This window comes from Cetorhinus maximus, chromosome 24 (genome assembly GCF_964194155.1).
Source record: "Cetorhinus maximus chromosome 24, sCetMax3.hap1.1, whole genome shotgun sequence".
In the NCBI taxonomy this organism is placed as follows: domain Eukaryota; kingdom Metazoa; phylum Chordata; class Chondrichthyes; order Lamniformes; family Cetorhinidae; genus Cetorhinus; species Cetorhinus maximus.
In genome coordinates, this window is record NC_135902.1 from 41227105 (window position 1) to 41245997 (window position 18893).

Here is an 18893-nt window from a genome sequence, read left to right on the forward strand (position 1 = left end):
GACAATAAGAGATTATCTTGTTGAAATATCTAAAATTCTTCAAAGGCTTGACAGATTAGACATTGAGAGGCTGCGTATGATTTTATGACCCTGTCAGCCGCTGGGATAGTCCGGCCCTGGCCGAAAGCCAATGGACTTTTGGCTGGGCTGCCGCATCCCCTGCAGCGAGTTCCACCAAGGTGGGGCTGGAAAATCCCGGTCACTGTTTTCTCCTGGCTGGAGGGCTTTGAACTGAGGTCATAGTGTCTGGATAAGGAGTCAGCCATTTAGGACTGAGGTGAGGAGAAATTTCTTCACTCAACGGATAGTGAATATTTGAATTCTTTACGCCAGCTGGGGATGCTCAGTTGCTAAGGCTATTCAAGACTAAGATGATAGGTTTTTTTGGGCACTATGGGAATCAAGGGATATGGGAATAGTGGGGGAAAGTGGAGGTGTGCAGAAAATCAGCCATAATCTTATTGAATGCTGGAGCAGGTTTAAGTGCTATGGCCTATTCCTGCTCCTGTTTCTTGTATTTAAACACAGTTAAAGTTTCAGGTCATGGACCTTCCATCAGTGCTGTTTTGCTTTGTTGGCAGATAAATCCTCAATCTTAGATCGGTTGGTATCTTCAGCTTGAGATACATACAGGTTAATGGGAGCATTGATTAACATGTTCTGCACGGCTCCATGGTAAGTAGTTGAGAATCCCACAAAGACAAAAATAAAAACCTTGGACATTTCTGTTGTTTCCACATTTGTGCTGTTCTTCCATCATGCTTCCCCTATAAAAGGGATAGGGAGGGTACTTCATAAGCATCAGCAAAATGCACTACTAACCCAATCACAGAGGGTATGATGCGAACATAGAACTAGAAATCTCACTTTCCGTTGTGAGTTGACCTGTCCCCCCTTGAGTAGAGGTTCCCACAGCCCATCCTAGAGCCAGATGCTAACTTGTTAAATTCCTGAGCTGGAAGTTGTTTTGCTGAGGTGCCAAATAATTCTCTTTGGTTTTAGCTTTTTGAGTGTTAAGACACCTCTGTGTGGAATGTAGGTATGAGCAGTGATAGAATTTGACATATTCAGCACTGACGTGTAGGGCTGGCTTTATGACATAAACTGAATTGTTTTTTAGCTGTTCTGGAAGAATAAAATTGCGAACTGATTATCAGTAATGCAACTTATTCTCCTTTTTTTTTTAGCCTAACCTAATTAGAGATGTCATAGAAAACAATGATGGACAGCCAGTTTCACCTTGTTTGCCTTGTGATGTGGCTGAGATGTTGGAGGTTTATTTTTCAGTCTGAGGCAGGAATATCCTGGTATGAATTCAAAAGGATCTGACAGCTGGAAACCTCAAAGTTCGAACACAGCTTTAAACTCGCTGTCACTCAATTGCTTTTTACAGAAGTCAGGGAATGTAACTTAAGGAGGCTGCAGAGAAACGTGAAGAGCATCTCTGTGCTGAGGCTAGGGGAAACAATCAAAGTGAAACTGAGGACAGGCCGAAGGAAGTATGACAGAGAGGCCATAGTTGCAGTTGCAGAAGGGATGTGGAGAGGGGAGGGTGAACAAAACAGGAGTGAGGTGGAACAGTGACTGAAGGAAGAAAGCAGAGAAAAAAACACAACCATGAAATATTCGATTAGGTGGGTCTCTGTGCTGCTGTGGTTTTGGAGGACATAATTCAGTGTAGAACCCCAATGAGCATTAGCATCTCTGCATCAGAATCCTGCAAAATACTCAGCTGTTTTTTCATTGCTGGACTAAACGTTGCATTTAAAGTACATGTGAATGCTGGCATGAAGTGGCAATATTGATCAGTGTGACCATACATATCTATAATGACCATATGGACTCTGATCTGTATCTGCTTATACACCGATAAAATGAATTTGGAACAATTGTCAGTGCTAAGTATCAGTGAAGTTTACCCAAAGCATTGGAATCAGACAAGGTTTATGTAAACAAATTTTTCATTTGAGAAGGATAATTGTGTAAAAAGGCCACACTCAATCGTGAGTGTGTTCTTTCAGTTGTTTACACCGCCAACAGTAAAATGATGGCAAACAATTTGTGGCTAGTTCTGGAAGACAGTTTCATGCAGGATATTGACCAAGAAATTCCAGTAGTGCTGCTGTCCTTCTTCATGGTGGGAGAATTTCAAAGCTGAGAATATTCCTTCAACAAGCCAATCATTTGTCAGGAAGGCAGCATTTCATTTGCTAGTCATTGATTTTCCAATAGAAATCATGCACTGTTCCTGGCTTCATGGTCCCATACTCTAAGCACTGTCAGCAATTCACAGGTATCTGTCACGAGCTGCATCTTGGATTTCTGACCTTCAGTATAACCAAGGTGATGATTTCTTTCATTTGTGGGACACAAGGATTTACAGGATACATTTTCTGCAATGGCGCACACATTGTTTTTCTATTATTGGAAGAAAATCATGAGCTGAGGAGTGTGCAGTTTTGCAATCCATGCCCCCACCTGTGTTGAGACTGAAGAATCATAGAATGATATGGCACGGAAGGAGGCCATTGGCCCACTGTGTCTATGCTGGTCCTTTGGAAGAGCTATCTAATTAGTCCCACCCTCCTACTCCTGCCCACGAGCCCTGTAAATATTTTTTTTCCCTATAAGTATTTAGCCAATACCCCTTTGAAAGTTACTGTTGAATCTTTCAAGCAGTGCGTTCCAGATCACTACAACTTGCTGCATCAAAAAATGTTTTCTTTATGTCACCTGCAGTTCTATTGCCAATCATCTTAAGTCAGTCCGCAGGTTACCAACCCTTCTGCCCCTGAAAACAAATTTTCCTTATATACTCCATCAAAATGGTTCATGAGATCACTTGACCTTCTCTTCCCTAAGGGAAAAAAAATCCCCCAGTTTCTCCAGTCTCTCCGTATAACTGAAGCCCCTTCTCCCTGGTACCATTCCATTAATTCTCTTCTGCGCCTTTTCTAAGGCCTTGGTATTGTTCCTAATGTGTGGTGCCCAGCATTGCCTAGTTAGTGTTTTAGAATGGTTTGGGACAATTTTCTTGCTTTTGGCCTCGATGCTTCTGTGAATAAAGTCAAGGATCCCACGTGCATTTTTTCATAGCCTTCTCGCATTCAAAGACTTGTGTGCATACACCCACTAGGTCTCTCTGTCCCTCCATCCCCTTTAAAATTTAAAATAGTTCCATGTTGATTATGTTGGCTGTCCCCATCCTTCCTACCAAAAAGTATCAGTTCACACTTCTCTGCATTAAATTTCATCAGCCACGCGTCTGCCCGTTTCACCAGCCTGAAGATTGTGGCCAGTCTTATTTTCACCCTTCCTTCCCTCAGTAACGAAGGATACATCCCATCCAGACCAGGTGAATTTTCTATTATTATCCTATCCAATGTTGCTTCTACCTCCTCGTTTTACTGTTACTTGGCAGCAACCTCTTCTCCAGTGAAGACAGGTGTAAAATACTCATTAGGTACCTCAGCCACCACAAGAAGATCTCATTTTGATCTTGTCCTCCCTTTGACTACCCCATATTGTTTAGCCCTTGTATTGAAGGTTTCATTCTGAAGTTGCATGCAGGTTGGATTCATTGCAGAAGAAAACTTATAAATAAATCAGGTGGTGCTATATTAACTATATATAAAATCAAAACCGTGCAAACATTTAATGACAAAATAATTCCAGCTCTTGAATACACGGCTTCAAGGATATTTCCCTTTTTTTTCCTCAACTCATAGGATTGTAAATCATTGCACTATTTCTGATTGATTAATTGGAACAATATTTTGTGACCCATGATAGTGAAATTGGCTTTGATTGTACTTGATGTGTCCAAGATGTGTTACATCGCTGGGCCTTTGATGCTTCCAACATATTTTCCAAAGTCTTGATGAGTCTGGAGTTTGCATTATAGATACCTGCCAGATGAGCATGTAGTACCTAAAAATAATTCTGTGATGACTTGATCGTCTAACCCATAAGGAATGTGCAGTTGCAATTGGATTATGTTGAGGTTGGGTAATTGTAAAATATTTTCTATATTCCCCAGTTGTCTACCGAGCATTCTGTTCATACCAAGGACTTGCTGTGAGGCTGGAACACGTTGGCGATTCAGAACTCTTTGTTTTGTTTTGTCAGGTGCTTTCTTTCATGGTTATGAATTTGTACTTGATAGCACAGGGTGATGTGGTGGGACGTGCTGTTGCTATGGTGCATTGCTTGGCCTTAAAGAACCCTGCCTACCTTTAAGTTGAATGGATGTAATTGAGCAGTGTGGTAATGAGGTTGGGTATTCATGACGTCAAAACTCTCAAACCTCGCACTCAGTCTGTTGAGAGAGATCAAATATCAACCATTTCCTGGAGGAAGGGAGTTCTGTTAGCAGACAGGGATGTGCAGGAATGTTGCAAAACTTATAAGATATCCTATTGCTTAGGGTGATTTGGTGTCGCCGCCTATTTATTTTTGGACACTGGTTTTTTGAGTGGGCTGTCCAGAAATTTCTGAATTGTAAGTTTGATGTTAAAATGTCTGTATTTGCAATAGAAGTAATTTTGTTTTCTATTTCTGTGCTGTAAAATGTGAAGTATTATAGTTATCAAGGTTTTCAATGCAATTTATCGGCAAAGCCAACAGGGAAACATACTCATCATCTGACTGCACTTCAAAAGTTCTACATTGGCTGCAAAGCGCTTTGAGAGGTTCGATGGTCATGTAAAATGCTATAGAAATGCAAGTCTTTGGCCCAGATCTTCCAATCTCTGGATCGTTGGAGACTGCCAACGTTGGAGACTACCCTCCCACCTCGGCCCCTCAAGATATGCTTCAGGACCCCTTTGATATTCTGATGCAATGTTTCCACGAGAATTGCCCGGGATATTTGCAATCCTGCTCCCCAGGACCCTGCGACAAAGTCTGCAACTCATACGTTAAGTCGGAGATTCGGACAGTTCCAACTTACTTACCTGGATAGTTACCCAGGAAATGTTGGACAGAAAAAACCTAGTCTAACTCCTGGGTAACTATACAACTGAGACCCCCCACCACCAGAGCCCAACTACCCCCCCTCCCTCCCGACCCATCTACCCAGTTACCCGCCTATCTGCCTCACCCAGGTGCCACCCTACCCAGCTGGCAACTTATCTCACCCACTTACTCACCTACACATTCACCCACTCACTCACCCGTTCGCTAATAAGCTCTAACACTGAGAAGCTTTGGGACTCTGAAGCACTTGCCAGAATATGGCAGCTAGTGCCATGAAAAGGGGATATGGCTAATCCTCCCCAATGCACCATCGTTAAGAGGAAGCAGTTCCATTGAAGGTACAGTCCACATTTTTGAAGAAGTGGGATCAGGAGATCCAGCCAGAAATGCAAAGCGGAGCGGGGTGACAACCCGGCAGTGATTGCGCTCCTTGGAAGTTTCGGACCTTTCTTCCTTTATCTGCTATTCTGCTCCTCCTGTCCAGCTTTGGGTTTGACAAAAGGTGGCAAAGTACAGGATGTATTTAGGTCTAAAATGAGTGTAAAACACTCTTGTCCTGCAGATGTAATATTCTGTATTCTGAAGCTCCCTCTGCTTCAATAATCACCCTTTTTAAATTCATTCACAGGCTGTGGGCTTCGCTGGCTGGGCCAGCATTTATTACCCATCCCTAGTTGCCCTTGAGAAGGTGTTTGTGAGCTGCCTTCTTGAACCGCTGCAGTCCATGTGGTGTAGGTACACCCACAGTGCGGTTAGGAAGGGAGTTCCAGGGATTTTGACATAGCGACAGTGAAGGAACGGTGATATATTTCCAAGTCAGGATGGTGAGTGACTTGGAGGGGAACTTGCAGGAGGCGGTGTTCCCATCTATCTGCTTCCCTTGTCCTTCTAGATGGTAGTGGTCATGGGTTTGGAAGGTGCTGTCTAAGGAGCCTTTGTGAATTCCTGCAGTGCATCTTGTAGATGGTACACACAGCTGCTACTGTGCGTTGGTGGAGGAGGGAGTGAATGTTTGTAAATGTGGTGCCAATCAAGCGGGCAGCTTTGTCTTGGACGGTATGAAGCTTCTTGAGTGTTGTTGGAGCTGCACTCATCCAGGCAAGTGGGAGTATTCCATCACACTCCTGACTTGTGCCTTGTAGATGGTGGACAGGCTTTGGGGAGTCAGGAGGTGAGTTACTCATCGCAGGATTCCTAGCCTCTGACCTGCTCTTATAGCCACAGTATTTATATGGCTAGTCCAGTTCAGTTTCTGGTCAATGGTAACCCCCAGGATGTTGATAGTGGGGGATTCAGTGATGGTAATGCCATTGAACATCAAATGGTGCAACGTCCTATGTATCCTGTGAGATTATAAACAGTCCAAGATACTCCAATGCATTGCAGCTCATTAAGTGATGGTTTGCAGAAGGAAATTATCATGTTTAGTTTAACTGCATGTTATCATGTTACTGAGGAACTGACCAACCAATGCACTTTGAATAAATTGCAATCTTGTTTGAGTGGTTTCTGAAAGTAGATTTACAACAACCTCAAAAGGAGCACCGCACCTTTTGATATTTATGGAATGTTTTCCAAAAAGGTGCAAGAGTCACAACTTCAAAGCAATACTACTGTACATACTTCCAGTGCGTTGTAGGAGCGATTTGTTTGTGAGGTTTAATTAAATATTAAACAGAACTATGCCTGCTGACGGGAGTGGCTATTTTATTGATGCCTTGATGAGTCTGAGATCGTCTGATCCTTTTCCTGAACTACCTGAAGGGAGAAATGCTGACAGGGGTGGTTGTATTTTATTAGTTCATTTGGTGAAAGTAAACATACTTTGTTTAGAGTTCTGCCACTTCTATAAACAGCAGAGCTCTCTTAACAGGAATGGAAGGTTTGCATGGAGATTATTTTCAATCCTATCTTCTACAATAAGGCCATCAAAATTTCCCACTTTCATGTTTAGTAAGGTTGATTAATTAGTGATCATGGATGATTAATTAGTGGCAACTTCGTCCACTGAAGCCTTGATGAATGTGGCACCTTGTGACATTGGAGATATATTCCCCCATGAGTGGATTTATTTCACCACTGCACAGGGGCTGTATTTCGCACACACTGATCTTTGTGATAACTAAAATAAAACCCAGTAATACACTGCAACCAGTGCAGTGTGCTTCCTGTGTGACATCATATTGTAAATTGTTCCTACAGCTACCAACCCCTGGAGCTATAGCCATCAATACTTCACTCCAGTGTTACATTTTGTTCCCTCCATTTTGTCTCCCTCGATAGGTGCAATGCACCTAGCATTATGCTTAAATGGAATCCGAGTGGAGAAAACATCCTCAGTGCAGTTGGATGAGGATATCCTGCACTTGGGGCTGGATTTTGTCTGGCCCTGATAACAGGTCGCAAAGCTGGGAGCAACACTGCCTTGATTGTTTGGGGGAGTCCTGGGCGGAATCTATGGCAATCAGGCAGCTAATGAGCTTCCATTGAGGCTCCCCATCTCTTCAAAGGACACGAGCCCGCCTCCAAGAACTGCTGGCCAATCGGAGGGCCGGCAGCTCTTCAGTTTCATCAGTGCCACTGGGAGCAGTGGCCATTGCTGGGACCTAACCAAGCGAAGCAGTGTGGATGCTGCTCTTGGAACAAGGTAAGTGGGTTTGGGGATCACCGGGGGCAGTCAGGCATGCCCTGGTGAGGGGGTTGGGTTTTTGGTTGGTGAGGGAAAAGTGGCCATTGCCACTGGGGGTGGGGGTCTCTGCCGGCCACGGTGTGCCCAATTTGGACACCCTTCTCCCACCTCTGAGCCCAGTCTCCCCATGTGGTGGAGGGCCCACACCACTACTGGTAAAATGCCAGCAATGGTGGGCAGAGGTCTATACTTGACCTCTTAAATGACACTATTGGCCTTTGAGCAGGAGGGCCATCTTCCAGCTTACCCTCCACTGTGGGAGGGTGAAGGGCATACCAAATCCCTGTTTATCCTCCTGATTTTTCACCCCCCTCCGCCTCCTATCCCGTTGCTGCAAGTCCCATAAAATTCACCCCTTGTTTAATGTGCTTTAATAATATCCTAATGACCATACTGAAGTGTTTTATTTTATTTATGTTTAGGGGATCACCACACGCTGTTATTGCTGTTAGACAAATTGGATAGCTTTTTCTTTTCGCTCTGTCCTTGTACTTTAAGGGTGCTTATTTTCTCGATGTGATGCTTCATTTTTGGGCATTTTTATTCCATTTTGCTTATCTGAGTACAAACGCTGATTTTTAAAAAATAATAATCTCTGTACCAGTGACCAGATTTGAAAAGTCAGAGTTATTTTAAGCAGGAAGGAGCAAACCAACATGTTTAAACATTTTGGACTTAAAGTGAATTGAGAATGCATTTACACTGCAGCTACTGACCTGAAAGCAATAGCTGCAGTTTGGGTTCTAGTTGAGGACAACTATTACACTGCTTGGCCTGAATACATGTATAGAACACTTTCTCATTAGTTGGCATTTGAGAATGTTTGGATTACACTCCATGCAGTGTCTGTGTTGGCCAGAGGTCATTGCCTCCAAAAGCCTATCTCTCTTTTGTTCTCTCTTTCTTTCTCATTTGTTCTCTCTCTCTTGCTCTCTCTTTCTCTCGTAATATAAATCTGGAATCAAGGTTGAGGCTAGACTTCGGCTCTGAATTTCCACTGCAAATTTAGGTAAACTTACCTGTCAAGTGTTCACATGATTCTAGCCCACACCCTGCAGATCACCTTACACCCTTCCAAAGTGGCTCAGCAAGCCACTCAGTTATCAAAGCAATTGCTGCCAATACAGCAAATAAAGGTTGGACAGTAAATGTGGCCTGACCAGCATTGCCCACATCTTGAGAACAAATTAAAAAGAATATTATTTTTGGACTTGGTCAACTTGTTTCTCCCTTTGAGACATATATGGTGTTGAAACAGAAAAAAGAATGAGGAGGAAGTTTCTATTCTACTGCTAGAATGGCATCCTGAATGTTTCGGTTGTAACAGTTTGTTACTCTAGGAATATGACTAAAATTGTCATGGAAAATTTAAAGACTTTTGTTTACTGCAATGAGGGAATTCCTAGGAAACTTATGTAGCAGCCTTTCATTTGAGTGTTCACATAATCTTTGGGCTGATAAAGTGCACACAGATGCATTTATGCACGAGGCAGATGAATAACTTGGAATATGCTGAAGAGATTGTTTTCCTTTTACAAAAAAACTGTATGATGTGAATCTCTGAAGCAAAAATTGGGGCGTCAATTTGTCCTTTTCATGTAAACGCGTAAGAGTCTCCTTTTTTCTTTGTGTGTAACTTATTTTGATTTGTAGGTGGCCTTTCACGAAAGGAGGCCTTTTAATCCCGTGACACCTTTGACTTTCACCTTGGTGCTCGCCATTCAGGCAGGTTTAGTCATGTAGCACAGGATTAACGCAGCCCTTGAACAGCAGAGACATGGTGGGACTTCTCTTCAGATGCACAAAAGGCCCAAATAAAAGTTGAGGGTTGGGGGGAGGGTGGAAGAAGATTAAAAGGAGCAGTTTGTACTTACTTGTGTGAATTACTCCCCATATTGCTTTTGTGCCTGTGTCTCAACCCGCGGAAAGGCTTCGGTCGTGTTGCACTGACCTCAGCAGGTAATGCATTGTTAAACAGCAAGGCAGAGTGGAAAGTACTGGTTTCAGCACTTTTGGAACTGAAAATTATCTTGAATCTCGGGAAGAATTTGGCCGCACTACACAGAAAATTCAGCCAACCATCATGGGGCAGTTTTCTTCAAAACTACCTGCTTGGCAGAGGCGCAGAAAAAACAAAATTACTTAAAGGGACAGCGTTCCACAGATGAGTCTGTGTGCTCCCACACTGCATCCTGGAATTGCCTTTTTGCTCAGCTTGTTTTGCCTTTTGATCCAAAGGTGTAGAAGTTGTCCATGAAATAGGAGGCAGGAGCTTGCCCATTTGACTCCCTCGCTCTCGTGTGCCAAGATTTAAATTTCACTTTCACAAATTCCATTGGATTATGTATAAGCACTGATTTGTGATCAGGCTTTCCAACATGGCATGCTGTGGATCTGAATGCATGATTATGGTATTTTTGCAATCATGAAAGGAGTTTCATATGAAATGTTACACATTACTTGGAAAGATATATTCTGAATTATGTGGGGTTCATGCAGAATGACAATGTTATTATGTAAGATAAAGAAGCGAGGTTTTAAATCTGAAAGTGGTATTTACTTTCATCTTTTATTGTAATTTGGTATAAGTGACTCACATCCTGGCTCCTGCCATAAACAAACTTCTGTAACTCATTATTAATTTATCCTCCGTTTGTCGGAGAGAGCAAACTGAAGGAGAACTCAACTGCAAATTTTGACCAGCAGACAAACTGGTTGTTGACTGGTCACATGTCAAGGTTGCGAGTTGTGGCCAAGAGTCGGTCATCCTCTGGTCCATTCACCGACCCCTTCCAACTGAAAGGGCAAACCCAGAAATGATGCTGGCAAATATATTTTTTAAAAGTACATCGTGTTTCAAAACACTATTTTGAAAAGTACCTAAAGTTTGTATGAAGGCTATTGATTTTCTTCAAGAATATGACACGTTGATCTGAATCTTGAATTGAACCCACTTGACACTCAAAAAAGGGAACCTCTTTATAAACACAATTACATGTTACTCAACAGGTGACTCTAGGTTAATTTTGCACCTTATTATGCAGTAGGTGAAATTCTTATTCAAGATTCGTTAGTTAATGACATGAATGCCATCCATTCAATATCCTGTATATTCCGTAGCCATTTTTTTGTTTGTTTAATGAGCGGATCCGTTTTTGTAAGCTTTGTCCATTGCAGTTTTCCCCAGAATCCAGGCGGTGGATGTAAGGTCACATAGATGACCCATGACCTGTGCAGGATATGAGCCTGCATCTGGCACATTGAGTGCGCTAGTTATTCTTTAGTCTGACGTCCTTTGTGAATGTGGATTAATCCATTTTATCCAATTTAAGTTTCTCAACACTCAAAACCTTTCCATCCTCAACAGTTTCCCAAACCCTCATCTGAGGATTTCTACTACTTTGACTGCAGTTTGTGCCTGTGCATCGTATGGCTTCCATTTGATTGTTGGGAAGTTCTCCTCGACCTTCTTTCCCTGTGGAACAGTAAACTCCATCTGTTTCTGTCTGCACCCCCCGCCCCCCCCTACCGCCTCTAAGCTAATGTCCCCTTAGCTTTTGGTGTGGTCTTGCTTGATAAGTTGCAGATTAGGTCCAGAGAGTTTTTGGTGTGCAGTTTGTTTTTACAGCTTACTAGTTTCCAACTCATTTTGCAGGTGTGCTGTAGCTTGGGTTTTTCAAAGCCATCAGGGAGATCAGCTCCTTATTTGCACGTGTAGCTATTGAAAAATAAACTCCGCGGTTGTTGTTCCAGCACCAAGTTGAGGTTATCATGTTGTCAGCCTTCTGAGAGCCAGTGTGCAAGATCTTCTCAATAGGGGAATGCTCTGACATTTCAGTTTTTTTGGCAGGTTATGGTTTGCACTCTTGTTAGTTTCTCGTAGTGCTTCTATTTCTGTTATGACAAATTAAATGGCTGCAATTTAGTAGAAAAGTTATTGGATCCACCCTCCGTTTTTATGTAAGAACACATGTACAGTAATAAGTGCAAGTTTTGAGAGCAGAAAAAAATGCCTGTTTTTTTGTTTTGGAAGCTGCTGCAGTGGAATTGGTTACGAGAGCTGGATCTGACAGCTTTCAGAGTTGGATTGATACACTCCTTGCCAAAGTTTTCTGTAACATATGCTCATTGAAAGTTAGACTAGTATTCCTTTTTTAAAAAAAAAAGAACAACACCCTTTTTAGCAAGTTGCAATTCCTGCAGTAGTGACTTACGGCTTTTATGCTCCACTAAAATCCTATAGGATTAGTTCAAATGTCAGAGCATTGTGTCAGCAGAGTGGGTGGTATCATAAACTCAGAACCTGTAGAAGATGCAACTTTTTTTTTAGATGTGTTATTCTGTACTGCAGGCAGGATATTCATGCCAAATAGCCAGCAAACTCTCAGCATGCTGGACTCGGGCTCATATCCTGCAAAGGTTAAAGGTCGCACAGTGGAACTATGTGACCTCATGCCAGTCATCGTCTACACACAGCTTAATAAAATACATTTTTCTAACGTTCGTTTCAGTGCTGGATAAAGCATGTGAAAAGCATTAAAGCCCAGCTAAAGGACTATGGGATAAATGATATTCTCAGTAAGCTTATTTTCTGTGTTTCATAACCTCAAACTGATACGTTTGTTTGCCTGAAGGTTTGTTCACAACATACTAATTTATGGATTGCTTAATGGTGAAAACTATGAGCCAGAAATTTCTGATTGATTTGCCCCTCTTGAAGCCTCCTGTGCCGTCAGGATTTTTTGGCTTGCAAACGCAGTTTATATAAACTGATATCGTTTTGGTTTACCTTTTGAAAGCCAAAAATCTGGTTTGCAAACTATAATTCAGGGGTTACATCGTTGCTGTGAAAATCGCTAGTTGGGCAGTATCCAGGATGGCAGTAGCTGGATCTAGCTCGTCGTGATTTTTTGAGCTGGAACTGTATTGGGGGCACTGGGTAGTGCAGCGGATGGGAACACTATCTTCTAAAATTTGGGTCCAGCCCAAGCTAATGGCATATAAATTTCCTCTTCCAAGAGCTAAGGGTTCTAATCGAGATTACTTATGGAGGTTTCAACTCAGCTGTTAGTGGGCACCAGTCCACAGCAAAAAGAATTGCACATAATTTAGTGCCAACTGGAACTCAGTTGGAGGCCTCACTTGGATTTCAGTGATGGATCATTTTGGAAATGTTCCAATAGTTCAGTTTAGAGTGTTTACAGGTTGTGGTTAAGCCACATTGTCAGGGTACTAAAAAACAAGTGACACGTTAAGCTAGATAGCCTCCTTGGGTTCAGTGACTCCAGCCACTTCCTTTTGAACCCAAATCTATTTCCCCCTGCCCAATAGCTAGGTAAATGTCATGAGATACAGGGGTCAAAAAGAGAATCCTAGCTCTTGTATGCTGGACTATAACATATGCTGCTTGGTGATCTTTTCACCTTCAGTTGATAGACGAATACTTTTGTCATACGTGGCTCAACCTAAGCAATGGATATGCTTACTTACGGTTAAAAATATATAACTTTTGTCTGTTATTTACTGGATTTTTTACTGCTGACCACAGTACACTAAGGTCTGCCAAAAATGCATTGTTTTTGTCTCAGCAGCTTTTGATATGGAGAAGAAAAGTTAAAAATATTTCTTAAAATAACTCTTTGAAAATTTAGGTTCCGAAATGTTGAGCTTTATATGATAGCAATATTTCTTCTTTGCTGATGCTTTCTACATTTCAATGTGGATGTATCAAGATGTTTTTATTTAAACTGTGATCAGAGTTCAGTCCACAACAGTGTATGAACAGCAGGCGCATAAAACTTAACTTTTAAATTGCCTGTGGGATTAACCAGCCAGTTGATTAATAAATGTTTATTTTACATAGATGAGAATATGGAGTTGGACTTCAGAAACTCGCTCCACAGAGCTCCCTAGTGGCACAGCCTGGAACTCCTGTGGCAAACAAAATTGAGCGGGAAAAGTTGACATATTTACCGGTAGCAAATGCTGCCAAAAAAGCAGAACCAAAATTTATGAGAACCAGGAGTAAAATGGGCATTTGTAACAGGCACAAGATTTGTAATCATGTTTTGATACATTTGTGCAAATCCAAGTTTTACATAAATAAGCCTGCTTATTTCAACAGTTATTTTGACCTTCATTTTGTGCATTATTATTCTGTCACAGTGGTGGGATAATCATGTCATTCTGCTATTAAATGCTTCTTTTGTTTAATCTGAATTATTCATTTGAAGAAACAAATATTGGCTGCAAGACTCACAACAATAATGTAGAGACAGTAGAGACCATGTGGGTAAAAGTAACATCAGGGATCAACAGGATGAAAGTGGCTAAAACGTCAAGGCCTGTCAGGGTGGGGATATGTTTCTCTCTCTAGTAACTTTTGAATCCCTTGCCACAGCAATGGTTTACAGACATCTTGAATATTGCATTTCCAGACTTGCAGCAGGGGTTCAAGTAGTAAGGGGCACCATCCTTTAAATCTAATTCTGAATGTTAGTGATGTTTAAAAAATAGGCTAGATAAGTGCCTTTTGTCTGTCTGAAATAGCTGTGAGTAAATGAAAATTGAGGAATAAGAATTGGGTTACCATTTGTCTCTGAGACCAACAGACCAGATTAGTTTATCAATGGCATGACAGGGCGTTTCTTTTGGTACTTTTGTAGAGTAATCCCACCATGGCAGCTGGTGAAAGTACAATTCAACTAATTCCAAAAAATCTGGAATTGAAATCTGGTTTTAGTAATGGCGACCATGAAACTATCATTGGATGTCGTGAAAACCCATCTAATGTCCCATAGGGAAGGAAATCTGCCATCCTTAGCTGGCCTGGCCTACATGCAACTCCAGATCCACAGCAATGTGGTTGACTCTTAATTGCCCGCTGAAATGGCCACTCAGCTCAAGGGCAATTAGGAATGGTCAACAAATGTTGGCCTTCCCAGAGACGCCCACATTCCATAAAAGAATTTTAAAACATGGAAGAGTAGGAGTGAAGAATGGTATGAGGGATAGTTCTACACACAGTAAATTTTGTAATACCAGAAAAGTGTGTTGTGTTTTTTTTTACATGATCTGGCATCAGGCCCATAAATAAACTGAAACAGATTGATTGTTTTGATGAGTTTTGAGAGGAGGTCTAACTATCTTGATTTGTCTCTGACCCAGAAAGGTTAAAGGGCAGGGGTGCCTGAGAATGCGCCTGAAGGACTGACTCTTTTGAGGAAGTCGCAACAGGGAAAAAGGAACAGTATTGCTCTGAATCAGTTAATGTTTATTGATGTCTTGTTGAGATGCCAATTACCATGCTAAGAAGTGATGTGGTAATGCTTCCATTGAGGGAAAACTTTTTTTTTAGGTTTGAGGGCAAAGCACACATTTCTTAGGTCCTCCCTATTAATCATAAACTGATCTAAACATGTCGGAGGCCTCCCAATGTAATTTCTGTGTCATTCCAATTGAGAACAAGTAACCTGGTTAAGAACTTGCTGACGTATAGTCTGTAGGGATTGGTCCAAACATGTTGTCAAAGAAAATATGTCTTAAACATTTGAAACTCCAGTTGTGGGAACACTGCCTAATTTTTTCTTTTTTTTTGACATCAATGCAATTCTGCATTGCTTGTTGGAGGTAAATGTGTGAGCCTGTTCCTCAAATGGTTGGAAGTAGAATTGTTGAAAATGATTCAACTTGTAACCCATTGGAGTGACTTGTTAGGATGGTTAGGACTTGGGTTGCCTTAGTTTGATTTGCATGATCAGTGATGATGTGGGGGAGCAAGGTATTAATGCAGTGGCTAGAATTAGGTGTTTTGAATATGTAATGCTGTAAATTGTTATCGTCAGTCTGATGCTGCACGCTGGAACTAAGACAGCGTTTCTGTGATTTGGAAAATCAGAATGATTCAAAACCATGATGCGGGTACACATGGGCACTGTTAATAAATATACTGGGCTAGTTTAAAAGCATGGTACTGGTTCACAGATTGTACTCTTCTTTCTTCTCCTGCCCCACCCTGTCCCTCAACATGGAGTCACTGGATGTGCAAAGCCTTTGCTAAGTTGTAATGTATTCAGGACTTGATAAGTTATTGAGCTGTACAGCACCAACTCAATGGCTGCTCTCTACAGAAGGGCCACTGGCCTCTCTGGAACCATATACTACTAAGAGTCAACACCCTTATCAGAGTTGGGGAGAAATTGGGGAGCTGTTTATCATATTGCAATATTTTTCTAGTATCTGTTATCTGGTTTTATGAAGAATTTGGGCTTTATTTTGTAAATTGTATGATTGCATGCTCTATAACTTGGAGCTGGCATGTGGGTTTTGCCCGTTAAGTGGTACAGGAGATGAGTGGCTTGTGCTGTATCATTTATCACTGCACACATCTATCTACGTAACTTTGGAAGGGTTATGCAAGAAAAACATTAGATAAACATCTTTCTTTTGACTGACAATACATTTATTATGTTAGTTCCATTCAAAATCAATAAAAGACAGATGGCAAACTCTACAGTCTTATTTGCCAAATAGGTCCATAACAATTAAATCTTGCAGAAAAGCCTGCAGTTGGTTTATTTGTCAATACAACTATCAAACGTGGGACTGAACTATTAAGATCCAGAACATCCAAATGTTGATCTCTGGTCTCTGCTAGCTGACAGAAAGTGCACTACAAAAAGGTCACAGTATCTCTTGGTTAGGCAGGGGATGCATCACTGAAGGCTTTTGTTCATGATCACTGTTTAGTAATGGCCTGTGCTGAGAGGTATGTGTGTTTGTGTCTGTGTGTGTATGTGTGTGGAGCTGCTGGGTGAGTTCAGAATTAGGCTCAGCTGTGATGGTCCTCCAGGGTCAAACAGTCCACTGATACTATCTCATATATGAAGACAGTCCCCTCGGGTGAGGTGCCAGAGGACTGCCAGCACTTGTACACGAATCTTCCAACATGAGTCAACTTCAGGACCACAAGGGAGAAAATTGGAAAGGAACAGTATTACAGACTTGCATGAGGTCTGAACCAATTTTATGAATAATATTTTACTTAATTTTTTTAAGTTTAGGGGTCTTGCCCAGGTAGGCCAAGGAAAAGCATTGTTTTTTTTATGTTTCCTTTATCTTATTATTTTCGTAAATGTGACTGACATACAATTTTTTTTTTTGCACTAGTCATTCCACGTACTACCACCCACTACCCGATGATCAAAAGACTGCTCCTCCCTAACCTCAATATTGGAGCTTTAGGCTGTCAAATGTGCCATCATGAACAACATCCGCTTAGTACTGAAGGTTGAAACTCAATCTGCACTCCAACAAATCCAAACAGGACACCATGACAACGTCAAAAACCAACGCACCATTTCAACACCTCTTCATTTTGACCTCCATCTGTGCAGTTTCACAAATGCTTGAGCTTAATTTAGCATTGGACACCATTTCCAAAAGAACTCAAGAAAATAAGCTGCAAGAAAACAAGGTTGCTGAGAATATGAGAGAAAATACCAGATGGACAAAAGATGCTTGATGTAGATCCATCTCAGTGAGGGACCTCGTGGATGGATTTCCACAGTTCAAAATTTTACAGTTGTTTCATGTAATTCTTCCAATGCTAAAGTAACCAGGTTTAACTTCTGTATGAATGTTATCTATTTGTGTCTGAAATATTTTGTCTTCAAATAAATGGGTAATATTTACGAACATGACAAAGGCATTGGATTGTAAATTATTCGTGGTTGTGGAAGCCCAGTTTAGAACTTTGTATCATTGAGATCTTTTCATTGTTCTTTATAATTTGGCGAACATTAGGGTTGAGTGAAAATTTTTTAAAAAGCTATGTCCAACCAAATAAAGAGAACTAACTAGCTTTGTATATTTGTTTGTACTTTCTTATGAAACAAATGTTCATGTATGTATGAATTATGTTGAACTTGTAACTTTGTATTGTAAATTTGTAGATATAATTTATGATTAGACTATCTTCCTTTTAAAATTACTATTTATTTGAAACTTTTGGGTTCCCTAATTTAGACAGTTTGGAAAATGACCATTAGTAAAGAACTTCTAGTTGCTATAGAAGGCTATTTTCTGATAATATTTGCATCTGCGCAAATCTTGAATCAATTTGCCTTGAAGCACTTTTATATAGAATCACTTTGTGAAGTGCAATGACAGATGTTATGTAGAGGACTCCTTCAAATAGGTGAGTTCATTTAAATAGAAGTCTAGATTCAGGATGTACCTGGCAATTATTTGTTTAATATATTATGTCTAAGATATTCCATAAAGGGAAATTAATATTGGACAGCATCTTAGTAATAGGGTTTAACCACATCAGAAGAAAGCTTCATTTAGCAATACTGGCACAGTGTAATGACTTGCCGCCAATACATTTTATTTAAAATGGAGGGTATGGGTACATATGATTTTGTATCGATAAAAGATAAAGATTTCATCATCTTTCTATTCATATGGTCTTCCATTTTAAAGATGCCCCTGACATAATCAACCAAATACTATATATAACAAAGTTTCAGTTACTAAGGAGAGCTAACTTTTTGAAAAATAAAACAATTAACAATCACTGCAATGTTGAATAGCTGCACCTACATGTTTTGTTCAGCTACAGATGCAATTTGTTTGATCTTCTATTGAAAACATGTATGCCAAAAAATAACGTGCTGTATACTTTTTATTTTTATTTCCTATTTACAATTTATTTTAACAATGTGAAATACATACAAAACTTTGCATAATAAAAAACCTTATTAAGAAAATCCTCTTCCCTGGTTTTCTCTTGCATGTTATGATATTTGTCCTATCTTTAGCCAGACTTGAGGATTACTCAATTGTGCTACACGTTACGGTCCCAGCACATCTTATTTTTAGGTTGAATCTCCTGCCTGTCATGAGGGATCCATCTCGGCCTTGCTGCTGAGGCAAGGAATCAAGTGGGCTCTGATACTTTGTTACAAAGAGTCATGGAAATGAAAAGAGAGTTTTCCAGGTTGCTGTTTTGAGTGCACCCAGCCTTCTGTCTTGATTTCCAATAACAGCTGGCACAAAGCACATAACCTACCTGCTCTCTGCATTGACTACCCATCCAAAAACATTCAGTTTGAAAGAATCACTTCTTGCACAATAATAAAGATGAACACATTTGCTTTGTGTTGAGCAAGAAGGTCTCAACGGTGAAACTCTTAGAGATGGAGAAGAATTAACAGTCCGCTAA

General features: G+C 40.8%; 1 long non-coding RNA gene across 1 annotated transcript in view; it reads left to right on the forward strand.

Annotated features, from left to right (window-relative positions):
* Positions 1-18436, forward strand: part of LOC144699832 (uncharacterized) — a 218895-nt gene extending 200459 nt beyond the window's left edge. The window contains exon 3 of the long non-coding RNA XR_013580635.1: positions 16835-18436. This is a non-coding gene — a long non-coding RNA (uncharacterized LOC144699832). The remainder of the gene's footprint in view (positions 1-16834) is intronic.
* The last annotated feature ends 457 nt before the right edge of the window (positions 18437-18893 follow it).